We start from the raw sequence: 16,537 nt of genomic DNA on the forward strand, positions 1-16,537 counted from the left end.
TCAGAGGAAGAAGACACGGTAGGCAGGAGGGGGTCAATAATACAGAGAGAATGATAATGGTATAGTGACCCCCGGTCTCTGATCTGAAGGAAATAGAGGGATTCTTTTAGACTGGAGAAGGAATACTTCTTCCTTCTAAGACCAGTGATGTCAGTGGGTGAAGAAAGGGGCAGGAAATGGAGAAGTTAGGGGGTGAGGTATTGCATGTGTGTGTGTGTGTGTGTGTGACCAAGAGGGAGAGGAGATCCTTCGGAGCCTGCGTGGGACCAGAGAGAAGATGAGAGACACTTTCCTGTGCTGAGGTGGGGTAAGGGAGTGCTAGCTTGTGGGCCCATCTGTATGGGAACAAGAGCTTTGGCTGCCTGCCAGGGCTTCTCTTGACCAGGGTTGTTCCCTGGCACTGGGGCTGAACTCCAGGTACCACTCCATAGATCCTCATGACTTCTTGCAGAGTGTTGTACTGTCAAGCAGCAGGATCCCAAGAAGGTAAAAGGGTGGCTTAGCCCATGGTTGCGAGTTGCCAGTTTGGTGCAATGAAAGATTAAGGGAATGGCAAGATTAAGGAGAAGACGTAAGATTAAGGATCCTGACAAGAATGTGTCTGAAGGGTTCTGGCAGTGGGAAGGGTAGGTGGGCTGCAGAGAACGGAAGAGCAGTGTGAGGAGGCTGGAGAATTGGGGAGGGCAGAGGAGGATTTAGGAGACTGAGATCCTGGTTTAAGTGAGGACTGAGTGTCTTTATGTAAAAAGTCTGCGGAAGGCGGTTGGCTGCATGGTTCAGCTACTTATGGACGACTTTAAGGTTCCCACACTTTTTCGAGCTTTCTGTTTTGACATTCTGATCATCTGGCTTTTGATCCATAGCCTTGTTGTCTTGTATTCTGTTAGGAACAGTGTTTTTCTTTGTTAAATAGGGTCCTATGTTTATTTACTTAGCTTCTAACTTCTTGTGCATATACTACCTTTTTTTGCAAGTATTTTGCCTTTAGCTTCTTGTCTTACTTCTTTTATGGTGGTATTTCCAATTCATTTGTTAGTTCTGTATTAATGTTAATTTTGTTCCCCAATATTTTTCTAAACTCTGCAACCTCACTTGCCAGTCTCTTAATTTATCATCACTGTTTTGTCTTACGCATTGATTTCATGTCTCCTCTAAATTATCTAAACTTGCCCTCAGTCCTTGCGCTGAGCTTCCTTAAAGATTGTGTCGTTAGCCTGTTGTGTGCTTTTGCTGTCTTCTGAAGGTGCCTTGTTTGCTCTGCTTTGAGCAGTGAGGATGCTGGTGTATTTTTCTGTTGTTAGAATGCCATGTCTTTCTCATCACCACATGTTTTCTTTTTTGGTTATTTAGAAAGAATTTTGAATTTACCCAAAAATGTACAGATAAAAATACAATTATGAATACATCCACATACCTTTTCTGTATCACTTTTTTTTTTTTAATCGTCTGTATCAGGATTGTTGTTCTGTTACACAGTGAGTGAACTGCGGGTTCAGGGCTAAGTGTGGCTTGTTTTTCTTGTCTTCTCAGAGAATGAGAGGAGAGGATGAGGGGAGACAGGTGTCACCCACCAGGGCTGGAGGCAGTCTATTAATGCAGCGTTATAAGAGTCCTTTCCCAGGCTCTCTCCACCAGGGCCATGTCCCATGAGACATACCCTCTGTTCCCTAGGGTTGGGGCCTTGGAATATTAGGACAGCAGGTCCCTGGTGTGCGTGGGCTCTGCTCTTGTCCCCATCCCTTCCCACCAGCCCCTGTGTGTATTCTGTTTCCAGGTTGAGATAGAGGAGAGACCACACATGGGCACATGGGTATGATTGGGGAGCGTGGCTGGGGCCCAGGGTGACTCCTGAGATGGCATGGAGTGAGAGCGTTGTAGGTGGAGCAACTGCCAGGTTTGCATGCTGACTCCTGCCTTACCAGCCCTGACGTGGGGCCTCTGGTATCCTTTCTAGTAGAGGATAATGATAGTCCTACTTCATAAGGAGGCTGGAAGGTTTGAATGAGGTGATACTTGTAAGTCCCTAACACCAGCATTTGCTACTCTCAGCAGATACAGATATGTGCTCAGTTGTCCAGTCGTGTCTGACTCTTTCTGACCCCATGGACTGTCGCCCGGCAGGCTCCTCTGTTCATGGAATTTTCCAGGCAAGAATACTGGAGCGGGTTGTCATTTCCTACTTCGAGAGGTATCTTCCCAATCAGGGATCGAACCCATATCTTAAACCTCCTGCATTGGTATACAAGTACAGGCATATCCCTCTTTTTGAAAGTCCCGTTTAAGTCACTTTTTTAGGAAAGACCTACATTAGTACCTGTTTTTACTAACCAAAAGGAATCTGAAGAGAGTTTACACTTTTATGAGAAAGAGACAAAAACTAGGACCAGTGTTGAGGGTTTGCTTTGCAGTAGCCATTTGAGAGGCAGTGCCTCCCTGTGGGGCAGCAGTGGCGCCACCAAGCTCCTTCCCCAGCAGTCACCCTCAGCACCCCCGCATCAAGCTGCTGGAGCTTTGAACTGTGTCTGTGAGTATCTGTCTGTGCTTGAGCGCGATTGATTTTATGTGTCTGTTAGCAAGATGTGTCCGAAGGTGACCGCTTCTTTGCTTTATGAAGCCATTTCGGCTGCAGAAGGTCTCGAAGGAACACCCTGCTTCCAGAGAGCTGGAAAACCTGCGCTCGATAGCTCATGGTTGGCTCACTGGTGTGCTTTTCCCTGCTCGGTTATCCTGATCTCTGTGATCTTCTTTTCTTTATTTTTACTTCTGCCTTTCTTTTTATTAAATCCTTACTGTTGAAGGTAATTAGTGGTGAGATGAGCATGATAATTTCTGCCTTCTTTCTCCAGTTTTCTTATCAGACAAAAACCAGAATGGCAACCTCTCCATTTTGTAGGACAACCTAATGAAAAAAGGGGCCCTGTCTCTCAGGGTTTTAAATTTTTTTCTTGGGGGTGCCTTCACAGCACTTTTTTTTTTTCCAAACAGGAAAGGGTTTGTGTAGTATTGACACAAAGTTTTGTCCATTTAGCATCTTTACTCTACGTGGCTTCTGTGTTATTTGTTCAAAGTCCCACTGTGCTGTGGCCATACTTGAAATCCGTTGTGTGCATGACCTGGCCTCTGCTTTTCCACGACTGTGCCACTTCTCTCTCGTTGCTCTTTCCTTCCCCTCTTCTCATTCCCTCCCTCATTGAGTTTTCAACTAATTTTTATTGCTTTTTCAAGAGAGTAGAGGAATTAGCTCTACGCTAGCCAAATATCTTCCCTAGGAAAATCTGCAGTGTACATTAATTTGTCCTCAGTGCCTATTATGTTTCCAGTGTGTATAGAGGTTTTTCATTTAAAATACTGACAGTATGGCTTAATTTTAACATTTGTATCTCAAACTTAGTTTTTCACAGGATCGCCATTGTCAGTCCATTGTTGAACAAGACATATTATCAGGTGGTCGTGACAGAACTTTCATTGTTCTTGCTGAGAAGGCAGCAGTTAATCCCTATTTTGTGTGAAAGTTCCTTCAAATGTTCTCCTGGAACAGGGAGAGGGCAGGGGTTGCCTCTGGAACCTCCCATGTGTGGGTGTGTAATCAGGACGTGGCAGAAGGAGTAAAGGGCAGCGACCAGCCTGTCTCATCCTGGTCATTTGCTCATATACTCAAGCGTGCATGTTGGTTGTAAAATGTGGGTAAGAGGGAAGGAGAGTCAGACTTTAGAAAAGTAAAATTCATATATATTTTACATCCAATAGCAACTTAATGTAGTTTAAAATATGAAACAATATATTAAAAACATGTTTATTAAAACTTCTGTTCATTTATGAAAACGCTGAGTAACTACGAGCAGAATGAGTAACCAAGAAGTCTACAGGTGGCCATTGTATGTTGGGGGTAGTTTATCTCCCCATTTCAGAGAGAGATTTTAGTTGTTTTATAGCATATGATTGTTTTATTTTGTTTAGGGTATAGGTAGAAGATTATTTTTGTACAGGCTTTCTGTTTTCCTTGTGACATGACTTCAGAGTTATGAAAAACTGACTAGATGTTGGATGTATTTTATAAAAATAATTTGTTTCCAGTAAGTTAGAGTTGCTTCATCTTGCTTGGATATGCTCTGAATAATGAATGGTTTATCCTGCTTTCTTAATATGAAACAGTTGCTGACTAGTTCTCTAAATAATAAAATCGCAAAACACTCTCTGACATAAATCACAGCAGGATCCTCTATGATCCACCTCCCAGAATACTGGAAATAAAAGCAAAAATAAACAAATGGGATCTAATTAAAATTAAAAGCTTCTGCACAACAAAGGAAACTATAAGCAAGGTGAAAAGACAGCCTCCGGAATAGGAGAAAATAATAGCAAATGAAGCAACTGACAAACAACTAATCTCAAAAATGTACAAGCAACTTATGCAGCTCAATTCCAGAAAAATAAATGACCCAATCAACAAATGGGCCAAAGAACTAAATTGACATTTCTCCAAAGAAGACATACGGATGGCTAATAAACACATGAAAAGATGCTCAGCATCACTCATTATCAGAGAATGCAAATCAAAACCACAATGAGGTACCATTTCACGCCAGTCAGAATGGCTGCAATCCAAAAGTCTACAAGCAGTAAATGCTGGAGAGGGTGTGGAGAAAAGGGAACCCTCTTACACTGTTGGTGGGAATGCAAACTAGTATAGCCACTATGGAGAACAGTGTGGAGATTCCTTCAAAAACTGGAAATAGAACTGTCTTATGACCCAGCAATCCCACTGCTGGGCATACACACCGAGGAAACCAGAATCAGAAGAGACACGTGTACCCCAATGTTCATCGCAGCACTGTTTATAATAACCAGGACATGGAAGCAACCTAGATGTCCATCAGCAGACGAATGGATAAGAAAGCTGTGGTACATATACACAGTGGAGTATTACTCAGCCATTAAAAAGAATGCATTTGAATCAGTTCTAATGAGGTGGATGAAACTGGAGCCTATTATACAGAGTGAAGTAAGCCAGAAAGAAAAACACCAATACAGTATACTAACACATATATATGGAATTTAGAAAGATGGTAATGATCTTTCTAAAGATCATTACCTATATGCGAGACAGCAAAAGAGACACAGATGTATAGCGTGGACTTTTGGACTCTGTGGGAGAGGGTGGGATGATTTGGGAGAATGGCATTGAAACATGTATAATATCATATAAGAAACGAATTGCCAGTCTAGGTTCGATACAGGATGCTTGGAGCTGGTGCCCTGGGATGACCCAGAGAGATGATATGGGGAGGGAGGTGAGAGGGGGGTTCAGGATTGGGAACTCATGTACACCTGTGGCAGATTCATGTCAATGTATGGCAAAACCAATACAGTATTATAAAGTAAAAAATAAATAAAATGGGAAAAAAAAGAAAAAAGAAATAATAAAATCTACTCATTACGCAAAATGTTTTGTGGTTCTCCCTGTGAGAACTAATACTAATTAGCTCATCTTTATAGTTTTGCCTACTTGAAATATCATTTTTTTAAATTTATTTTGCTTATTATGTTGTTTTTCTGTTCACAGTTAAAAAAATTTTTAAAGTGGGCTATTCGACACAGGAGGTCTGGGTGAGGAGGCATGGCCCCACGGGCCCAGGCACCTTCATCTCAGGGTTTGTGCCTTGCGGTCAGTTCCACATCTTTTATGCTTCTGACCTTTTCCTTTAACATTAACCACCCACCCCACCCCACCCCCCGACCCCCCCAAAAAAACACAGGGTAAAGTCGAGGCAGGCCAGTGTCAAGATCTTGAGCAGAGAGTGAGGAGGAAGAGCTGCCACCAGAATGGAAGGATGGCAGCAGTGTCCGCGTGCCTTCCGTTTTGTGGGTCTTGCATTGTAATTCATTCTCTCCAGCACCATTTCCCAGTGGGAACTTACCACTTTGTGGTGCTTTCAATTTGAAACTTTCTGCCGTTGTTCACTGCCTTTGATACCAGACCCAGTGGGTTAATTTTTCCTTCTGTTCCAGATATCCAGTTATATTGTTATGCTAACTAGTAGGTTGGTGCAAAAGTAATTGTGGTTTTTCATTGTTGATTTTTGCTATTTAACATTGGAATATATTCTTAAATGTGGTTATGTTATACATCATTTTAATGCACATTTCTCACTTTATTTTTTCTTGCTAATGACATTACTTGCTGTGTATTTTATAGTTCTTTTAGACTATAGAAGTGATGTTGCCCCTAGCCATCTGGCGCCAGTGGTAAAGAACCCGCCTATGCAGGAGACATAAGAGATGTGGTTTCGATCCCTGGGTCAGGAAGATCCCCTAGAGGAGGACATGGCAGCCCACTCCAGTATTCCTGCCTGGAGAATCCCATGGACAAAGGAACCTGGCAGACTACAGTCCATAGCATTGCAAAGAGTCAGACACGACTGAAGTGACTTAGTGTGCATTTGTGTGTGTAAACACACACATATAAGAAAATGATATTAAACAAAAAGCAAATTCAAGCAGTTTTCTTATTTGAGTTCAAAATCAGCTGTAAAGTAGCAGAAACATCTCATCACATCAACAACACATTTGGCCCAGGAACTGCTAATGAACATACAGTGCAGTGTTAGTTCAAGAAGTTTTGCAGAGAAAGCAAGACCCTTGAAGATGAGGAGCATAGTCGCCAGCCGTCAGAAGTTGACAACAACCAACTGAGACCATCATCGAAGCTGATCCTCTTATAACTACTTAAGAAGTTAATTAAGAGCTCAACGTCGGTCATTCTACATTTGAATCAAATTGGAAACATAAAAAACCTCGATAGGTGGATGCCTTGTGAACTGACCGCAAACTTAAAAAAAGCTGTCATTTTGAAGTGTCATCATCCCTTATTCTATACAATAGCAACGAACCATTTCTCGATTGGATTGTGACATGCTATGAAAAGTGAATTTTTTACAACAACCAGTGAAGACCAGCTCAGTGGTTGGACCAAGAAGAAGCTCCAAAACACTCTCCAAAGCCTAACTTGTACCAAATAAAAGTCAAGGTCACAGTTTGGTGGTCTGTTGTCCATCTGCTTCTCTACAGCTTTCTGACTCCTGGTGAAATCGTTACATATGAGAAGTATACTCAGCAAATCGATGAAATGCACCGAAAACTGCAACTCCTGCAACCAGCATTGGTCAAAACAAAGGGCTCAATTCTTCTCCATGACAGAGTCCAACCATATGTCACACAACCAATGCTTCAAAAGTTGAACAAATTGGGCTACGAAGTTTTGAAGTTTGGGAAATCTTATTCATCTGCCACATTCACTTGACTTCTCGCCAACTTGACTACCACTTCTTCAAGCATCTCAATAACTTTTTGCAGGTAAACTGCTCCTGCAACCAGCAAGAGGCAGAAAATGCTTTCCAAGAGTTCGTCAAATCCTGAAGCATGAATTTTTTGCTATGGGAATAAACTTATTTCTCATTGGCAAAAATGTGTTGATTGTAATGGTTCCTATTTTGATTAATAAGGATATATTTGAGCCTAGTTATCATGATTTATCTGGAAAAGGAAATGGCCACCCACTCCAGTATTCTTGCCTGGAAAATTCCATGGACAGAGGACCCTGGTAGGCTACAGTCCATGGGGTCGCAAAGAGTTGGACACAACTGAGCGACTTCACTTTATCATGATTTAAAATTCATGGTCTGAAACTGCAATTATGTTTGCCTCACCATAATAACTCCTACCAGGGCCTTGCCCTAATGAAGAATAACTATTTGAGGAGCTGTGCATCTGGTCTTTTCTAGGGGGAAGTAGCTTGCCATTAGGAAATCAAGTGGGCTGCAGAATCAGACATACCTAGTTCACTCACAGCCACTGGTGTACCTAGTGGGCATGAGCTGGTCACTTTACTTCTCTGAGCCTCTGATTTCCTCATTTGCCAGATAAGGATAGTAATAGTAGTGGCCTCAGGATTCTTGCAAAAAACATAAAAAGTAATTTGTTAACTTGCATAATATGTAGTAAATTATTAATAATGATGCAGCTTTGCCAGAATTTTCAAATATTTATCATGTTACCTGCTTTTGATAAGAAAAATTAAAAATATTCAGATCTTCAAGTTCACTCCATTGTTTAGTCATTTAGTCAAATATTTATACATATTGTTTCTTTAATCAATTGTACTTGTTTGGAAGTTTTGTATAATCCAGAGAGAAATCATTTGGACACTGAGAATCTTAAACCATTTCTTGGATCCCCTCTCCCATTTAATGAAAATATTAGGGTCCAGTTTTTATGATATACAATCAGAGTGTCCAAGCTTTTTGCTGATCATTTAAATCGGTGCATTCTATAGAAAGGCTAGATATGTGGGTGTCATTTTCTCTGCTGCTTGTAGTTGGCAAAGACTGTATTTGTAAAGGGATGAGCTTTCCAAAGGAACATCTTTCATTTTGTACTTTCCCTACTTTTCCCCCCTCTGTATTACTTTTTTCAAGATAATGGTTAACATGTTCTGTTCATGTCCTCCTTAATTTTGAAATAAATGAAAGGTGGTTTTAAAGTTTTGGGAAACAGTCAGAATGTGCTCTGGTAAAACTTGTTTTTAGTTAAAGGAAAGATGGGGAGAAGAAAAGATGACCTTTACAGCATGTGTTGCTTAATCAGTCTTAGACCTTGTGGTAAGCAGCCTCTAAATGTTCATGCTGTGTGCAGTTTCTCTGTTCGTGAAGCCTGGGGCTATAAACTCTGTTCTGTCTAATAAAATATGGCAGAAGAGATGGGAAATCACCTCTTGGATAGGTTATTAGACATCTGTGGATTCCATCTTGTGCATTCTCTCTCTTGAAGTACTCAAGAGTCACCTGCCTTGTGAAGAAACAGCCCTGTGGAGTGACTCATGTAGAGGGGACCAAGGGAATCTCCCAACAACTATGTGAGTGAGCCTGGAAGCAGAGGACTGTGGCCTCAGAGGTACCCAGAGCCAGTCCTGGCCCATAGAATATATATCTGTTATTTCAAGCCACTGAGTTTTGAGATGATTTGCAGTGCACAAGAAATAACCGATACAGTCCTTATTTAATCATTAGAAATGATGAAACTTGTTTTTTCTTAGATGTGGACTACCTGGTTTATGCTTTACTGTATTCACCACCCATTTGGGTTAGGGAATGTTAACTGCACAATTGGTTTATTTTCAGTGTTTTAAAAAATATCAAGCTGCTAAGTTTTATTTGTTTCATATTACATGATTTACCCAGTGAGGTAGACGTGAATCATTGTATTTTTAGTAAATATCACTGTATTAAAGAAAACTAATCAATAATTTTCTCTAAGGCTGTCATGTATACATATATGTATATGTTGTTGTTCAGTTGCTAAGTTGTGTCCAACACTTTGTGACCCCATGTATGAGATTGCAAGAGATAGTTTGATTGGTCTGATTTAAGTCATTTGCCTACCCGTTAGCTGTGCTGGGGTGGGAGAGAGGTATCCACAAAGGAAGACTCCAGTAACCACTTAGTGCTGCCAGGGAACCTAAGTTCAGAGCCCGCACAGCTACAAAGAGTGGTAGAGGAGCATGTTGTGCTGGTGGTGGACATGGGGTGGCTCAAAATGGACAAATCATTTTAAAAAGTAAGACACTTTGTTTCATGGAAGGCAGGAGAAGGCAGTGGCACCCCACTCCAGTACTCTTGCCTAGTAAATCCCATGGATGGAGGAGCCTGGTAAGCTGCAGTCCACGGGGTCGCTAAGAGTCGGACATGACTGAGCAACTTCACTTTTACTTTCATGCCTTGGAGAAGGAAATGGCAACCCACTCCCCTGTTCTTGCCTGGAGAATCCCAGGGATGACGGAGCCTGGTGGGCTGCTATCTATGGTCTATGGGGTCGCACAGAGTCAGACACGACTGAAGCGACTTAGCAGTAGCAGCAGCAGAAGAAAAGGACGACAGGATGAGATGGTTGGACGGCATCACCGACTCAACAGACATGAGTTTGAGTTAAGCTTTGGGAGATGGTAAAGGACAGGGGAACCTGACATGCTGCAGTCCATGGCGTCGCAAAGAGTCAGACCCAACTGAGCCACTGAACACCAGCTTTGTTTCATGCAGTATATAGCAATTATATTCTTCAGAAGTTAAAAAAAAGATACAGTTATGCTTTAGATATTTGTTGGGAAAAGTGTTTGCAAACACTTAAAAGTATAGTTTTGTTCTTAACCTGTCTCTCTAACAGAAAATTGGATATTAGTCAAGAAAACTTTCTATATTAATGAAGGCCTTATAACAAAGGTTTTAATTTGTTGCCAGGAAGCTTAATTTGCTCTTGAAGAAAAATGTTTGATGTCCAGTTTTTCTTTCTGTGCCCCAGGTCTCAGAAAGTTTTAAAGTTTGTCCTAAGTACTCCTTCAGTGTAAGCCAAGCAGAGCTCAAACTGATATATTTTAGATAGTTTCTGCTGGGATTTAGCCAGACTGTCAGGTTTTCCTTCACATGTATTCCTGTCTTATTTGTTCCTATATGTAAGTGTGTGTGTGTGTGTGTCTGTCTGTCTGTTGGTTTGTCTTATGTTTTCTCATTGTTTTAAAACATGCTAAAAAAAAGTAAAAAATCCCAGGAAATATGAAGTATTACAACACTCTAAACATTGGTCACAAATTGAAAAATAGTTGTTTTTATGCTTTTTGTATGATTGTGACATGATCTATTATGAGACCAGTAAACATGTCATGTTAGTTCACATAAAACACTTCTCTTCCATTGTAGAAGTGAGAGGAAGTCTGTTTTGTAAACATTTAGCCAAGATTTGTCAAGAAAACTCTTGCCTAAAGCCCTCTGACAGAGTTTCACAGTAATCAGTTGCAACAGACATTTTAATCCAAAGTTAACATTAAAAAAAATAATAATTTTGCTTTTTTTTTTTGCTGTACTGGATCTTTGTTTCTGTGTAGACTTTTCTCTAGTTGTGGCAAGTGGAGGCTACTCTCTAGTTTCAGTGCATGGGCTTCCCATTGCTGTGGCTTCTCTTGTTGCAAAGCACAGGCTCTAGGATGTATGGGCTTCTATAGTTCCAGCACGTGGGCTCAGTAATTGCAGCTCCCCAGTTCTCGAGCACAAGCTCAGTAGTTGTGGCACATAGGCTAAGTTGCTCCACAGGATGTGAGATCCTCCTGGATCAAGGATCAAATCTGTGTCTTCTGCATATTGGCAGGTGTATTCTTTACCACTGAGCCACCAGGGAACCCCCAATGTTAACATTTTATTGCAATGTTTCCTTTACAATTCAAGGAAAATACAACCTTAAGTGGAGCTTTCTGTTTATGAGAGGGGATTTAGAAATAATCAAAAGGTGACACTTACTTCTTAATAGTCAGCAGTCACTTCTAATTATATCAACAAAATGCCCTTAACGCAGCATCTAGATGACTTTTAACTTAACGTATTTCAACAATGCCCTTTATTAGCATGACTTCTTTCTTCATGAAATCGTAAGACAGGGAAATATAAGCACTAAAAGTTTTATATTTTGGTGAAACAAAAACAGAAAAACTTGAAATTTTCTACCTTATACATATTGCTAAGACAATTTATAATATAAAACCATAAATTATATTCAGTTATTTACATCAGTTCAGTTCAGTTCAGTTGCTCAGTCGTGTCTGACTCTTTGCAACCCCATGGACTGCAACACGCCAGACTTCCCTGTCCATCACCAACTCCTGGCTACATATTACATTATAATTAATTATGAAATATCAAATAAAAAGCTCACTTTAAATTATTTAAATATATGTTCAGTTCAGTTCAGTTCAGTCGCTAAGTCGTGTCTGACTCTCTGCGACCCCATGAATTGCAGCATGCCAGGCCTCCCTGTTCATCACCATCTCCTGGAGTTCACTCAGACTCATGTCCATCGAGTCTGTGATGCCATCCAGCCATCTCATCCTGTCGTCCCTTTCTCCTCCTGCCCCCAATCCCTCCCAGCATCAGAGTCCTTTCCAGTGAGTCAACTCTTCACATGAGGTGGCCAAAGTACTGGAGTTTCAGCTTCACCATCATTCCCTCCAAAGAAATCCCAGGGTTGATCTCCTTCAGAATGGACTGGTTGGATCTCCTTGCAGTCCAAGGGACTCTCAAGAGTCTTCTCCAACACCACAGTTCAAAAGCATCAATTCTTTGGTGCTCAGCCTTCTTCACAGTCCAACTCTCACATCCATACATGACCACTGGAAAAACCATAGCTTTGACTAGCCAAACCTTAGTTGGCAAAGTAATGTCTCTGCTTTTGAATATACTATCTAGGTTGGTCATAACTTTTCTTCCAAGGAGTAAGCGTCTTTTAATTTCATGGCTGCAGTCACCATCTGCAGTGATTTTGGAGCCCAAAAAATAAAGTCTGACACTGTTTCTACTGTTTCCCCATCTATTTCCCATGAAGTGATGGGACCGGATGCCATGATCTTTGCTTTCTGAATGTTGAGCTTTAAGCCAACTTTTTTGCTCTCCTCTTTCACTTTCATCAAGAGGCTTTTTAGCCTCTCTTCACTTTCTGCCATAAGGGTGCTGTCATCTGCATATCTGAGGTTATTGATATTTCTCCCAGCAATCTTGATTCCAGCTTGTGTTTCTTCCAGTCCAGCATTTCTCATGATGTATTCTGCATATACGTTAAATAAGCAGGGTGACAATATACAGCCTTGACGTACTCCTTTTCCTATTTGGAACCAGTCTGTTGTTCCATGTCCAGTTCTAACTGTTGCTTCCTGACCTGCATACAAATTTCTCAAGAGGCAGGTCAGGTGGTCTGGTATTCCCATCTCTTTCAGAATTTTCCACAGTTTATTGTGATCCAAGGGCTTCCCAGGTGGTGCAGTGATAAACGATGGGCCAGCATCATCAGTAATCACTCCATTCTGAATCTAGACTTCCTGCATCTCACTCTGCGACATCCTAATCTTTCAGATAGGGACTTCATTGAATCATCAAGTCTATGGGCAATTTCACTATCAGTCAAGTCCTTCCTCTCTTTACCCAACTTAGGTTTCATGATCCTTTGTGATATGACAACTTACAAATGACCTTAACTGCCTTTGCACCAACCTCATAGAGGAACTGTAAGAATTAAATGAGCTAATTAAATATGTGTGAAGTGCTTACGATAGTTGACGTGGTATTATTGCAGGTCTGCTCAGTACATGTCAACCATTGCTATTGCCTAGCACCTCGTCTCTTCTTAACATTTGTCTAGTGAAGTTCTAGCTTATCTACCTGCTCCATTTTTGCCCCCAAATGGCTAGGGGTTATTAGAAGAAACTATGCTAACCATCTCACAACCACAAATCTCAAATATGTAGTTAATTTTGCCGAGAAGTTGTGCCATTACTTTCCTAGTGTGTTTGCTTTCTGCTGTCTAAAATGTATTTTCAGGTTTCTTTCCTTAATTCATCTACAGTTACAGACAGTTTTGGTACAAATAACAAGAACCTACACATCAGGAAGCTTAAACAATAAGAAAATACCGGGTAAAATCATAAGAAGTCACAGTAGGGAAGTCTCAGGATTGCTAAGTTCAGCAGCTTAGTGACCTCTCTCGGCTGTGCAGTCTTTAGTTTGAAGATTCTGCCCTTGCTGGCTTCCATCACGGTTGCACGGTGGCTGTCACTGCTCCAGGTGTCACATGTCGACATGGAAGCATCCCCAGAGAAGGCCTGTTTATTCCTGGATGTCTTTATTTCAGTGAGGAAAGACTTTCCTAGAAGACCCCTGCAAGCTTGACTCCCATGGAAGAAGGCTAGGGCAGTGGTGGGGGTGGGGCTCCAGCTGAGCATCACCTTCCTCCTGCATTTCTGCTATTCACTCATTTCAGTGGGCACTTCTCAGGGTTTTGCTCACTCCTCCTCAGCTCCTTTCTATCTAAACAGTCTCCCTAGGTGATTATATCCAGGCCCCTGACCTTGAATGCCATCTGTATGATAGTGATTATTAATAAACATTTGACTGTATATCTAATCACATGCTTGACTGCTCCATAACATGGCCAGAGTGCACCCCCTTTTTCCCAGTGTCAGTAAACACATTTCATTCTAATTGCACTCTAGCCAGATATCTAAGCATTAGATTGATTTCCCTTTCCCCTACACCATTTTACTAGCAAGTTTGGACACTCACCCCAAATCCCTCCCCCATCCCTTCCTATGCTGCCCTATATCAGTCCAAGCTGCCATTGTGTCTCACTTGGAGGACAGCAGTGGTCTCCACCTGGACACCCCACTTTGATCTTACCCCTATAATCTGTTCTCTACCAAGCTTGCAAAGGAGCTTTTAAAATGCAAATCGAATTATGTCACTTCCACTCAGAACCCTCCAGTGTCTTATATCACACAGAGAATAAGATGTAAACCTCTACTATATCTATATAATGTGAACCCTGCCTGTCTAAATTCACTTCTGCCACTTCCCTCACCGTAGCTACAGTGGCCTCCTTCTCTTCCTCAAACATGCTAAGCTTGGCTTCCCCATAGAGTCTTTACATGGCTGATCTCATCACTGGTGATCTGTCTGATCTTCATGTAGCTTCCCTGTTAGCATTCAGACATGGGCCTCATCTTTATCAAACAGGTCCTTCCCAACCACCCAAACTAAGTTAGTCATCATTAATGACTTTGGCCACTTGATTGCGTCAGTTCTTCGTCAGTCTTTTGGACTGAAGGCAGGAGGAAAAGTGGACAATAGAGGATGAGATGGTTGGATGGCATCAGTGACTCGATGGACATGAGTTTGAGCAAGCTCCGGGAGTTGGTGATGGACAGGGAATCCTGGCGTGCTGCAGTCTGTGGGGTTGCAAAGAGTCGGACACGACTGAGTGACTGAATTGAACTGAATGTTTATCTCAGTTTTTTCCCGCCTTAAATTCTCTTTGTAGCACTCATCACAACCTCAGTTCTCTCTTGTCCTTGTTTAATTGCCCTTTTCTTTCCTTTTGTTCTCTAAGATGTAAGCTTTGTAACATCTGGGATGGCTTGTCTCATTCACTGCCATTTGTTCAGCACCTGGGACAGCATTTAGCACATATTTGATCACTTGACCAATAAATTAAGAGATTAAACAAATGGATTTTATTTGGGAAAAGTAGAACAAATAAACCCCCATTCAGCTCCATCTAACCGTTTTTGAAGGAGAGAGAAAAACAAAAGTGCTACTACGTCATTGTATCATTCGTGATGTTGGAAAGCACAGAATAGAAATTGACTTCGGCTGCCGTATATGAAAAGGAAAATTTATTTTTATTTATCATCCATTCAGGACTCCTGGTCCTGAGAAGTAACATCCAGTGAGACCTGTCTTGGATGCCTGCTTTGCTATGCCAGGGCAGAGAGAAGAAGGGTCTGGTTTTCTTGGCCTCCATTGGAGGAATTCTCTACTGTCCCAGCCTGTATACAACTGGGGCAGGGGCTGGGGGCGGGGGGCGGAGACTGGGGGGTATTCTCCAACAGCAAGATCAGGGTTTTAATGGGAACAGTGGATGTTGGGCAGCCAAAACGTGACAGACGTTGAAAGCATTTGGGAATTTGTTCTGAAATTTCTCTCTGAGCCTGTTGGAGCCATGCCACAAGTCATATGAACATTTATCTACTTCCTCCATCTTCTTGACTCATAATGACCATAGCTTGTCCTCAGACCCAAATCTTCACTAGTGATTAATGTTCCTACACCACTATTTTCAGAAGATGCTCTCAGATGCTCTTTGGCTTTCTGTCACCCACACAGTAAGCAGGTCCAAGGGACCCTGGGCCTGCTCCCCTCGCACTGTGCTCCCGCCATTCTGGTCTTCCTATGCTGCTCTGAGAGTCAGATGCAGTCCCCACAGGATCTGTGTGCTCTGCACCCCTTGATGCCCTTGATTCCTTCTGTTTTTGCCCTAGTGTCACCACCTTGGCCATTCTATCTAAACTGTGCACCCCAGGGATTTGTTCAGTTCACAGCTGTAGCTCCCTGCCTAGACTAGGAAGCTGGAGTAAGTACTTCAATGAGTGAACAAATGTGTAATTTTGGAAATGAGTTCCAGAAGAGAAATTCCAAAATGGTCCCAAGTAACAAGTATACAGCATTTGAGGTGCCTGTTGTAAAGTGGCGCGTACTCCTTTGGTTATGTAAATTATGTCGCCTATTAAAAATGAATCATCTCCTGCCTCTTGTTTTACAGCACTGGATCAACAGATCCCACTGAATCAAAGTCTCCTTGTTGACAGAGACAAAACAAAAAAGCCTTAGAAAACAACTGGCATTTTCTGAGCATGCCTACAATAGAAAGGGGAGGGTCACTGTCCACAGTGCTCCCTCTTCTTCATGACATAGCAGTGTGGCTTTGGTATGCTATTTCTGCTTATTACTCTGATGGCCCTTCATGCAGATTCGTGGAACACAACGAAGCCCTTTTTCTAGTTGGTGATGAAGTGACTTAGGAATAGTTGTTTTTTGTGGAAGTAAAACATGCTCTAAATTTACTACCCTTGGGAAGGGTTAAATTACTTGTATTTTAGCAGGATTCTTGTGAGCTG

The 16,537-nt window shown here is 41.8% G+C and overlaps 1 protein-coding gene across 2 annotated transcripts in view; it reads left to right on the top strand.

The window, feature by feature from the left end:
* The window catches only part of AUH (AU RNA binding methylglutaconyl-CoA hydratase), a 183,228-nt gene that overhangs the window by 150,682 nt on the left and 16,009 nt on the right, over nucleotides 1-16,537 (top strand). The gene's annotated exons all lie outside the window — the stretch shown is intronic.

This window comes from Capricornis sumatraensis, chromosome 6 (assembly GCF_032405125.1).
Source record: "Capricornis sumatraensis isolate serow.1 chromosome 6, serow.2, whole genome shotgun sequence".
Classification (NCBI taxonomy): domain Eukaryota; kingdom Metazoa; phylum Chordata; class Mammalia; order Artiodactyla; family Bovidae; genus Capricornis; species Capricornis sumatraensis.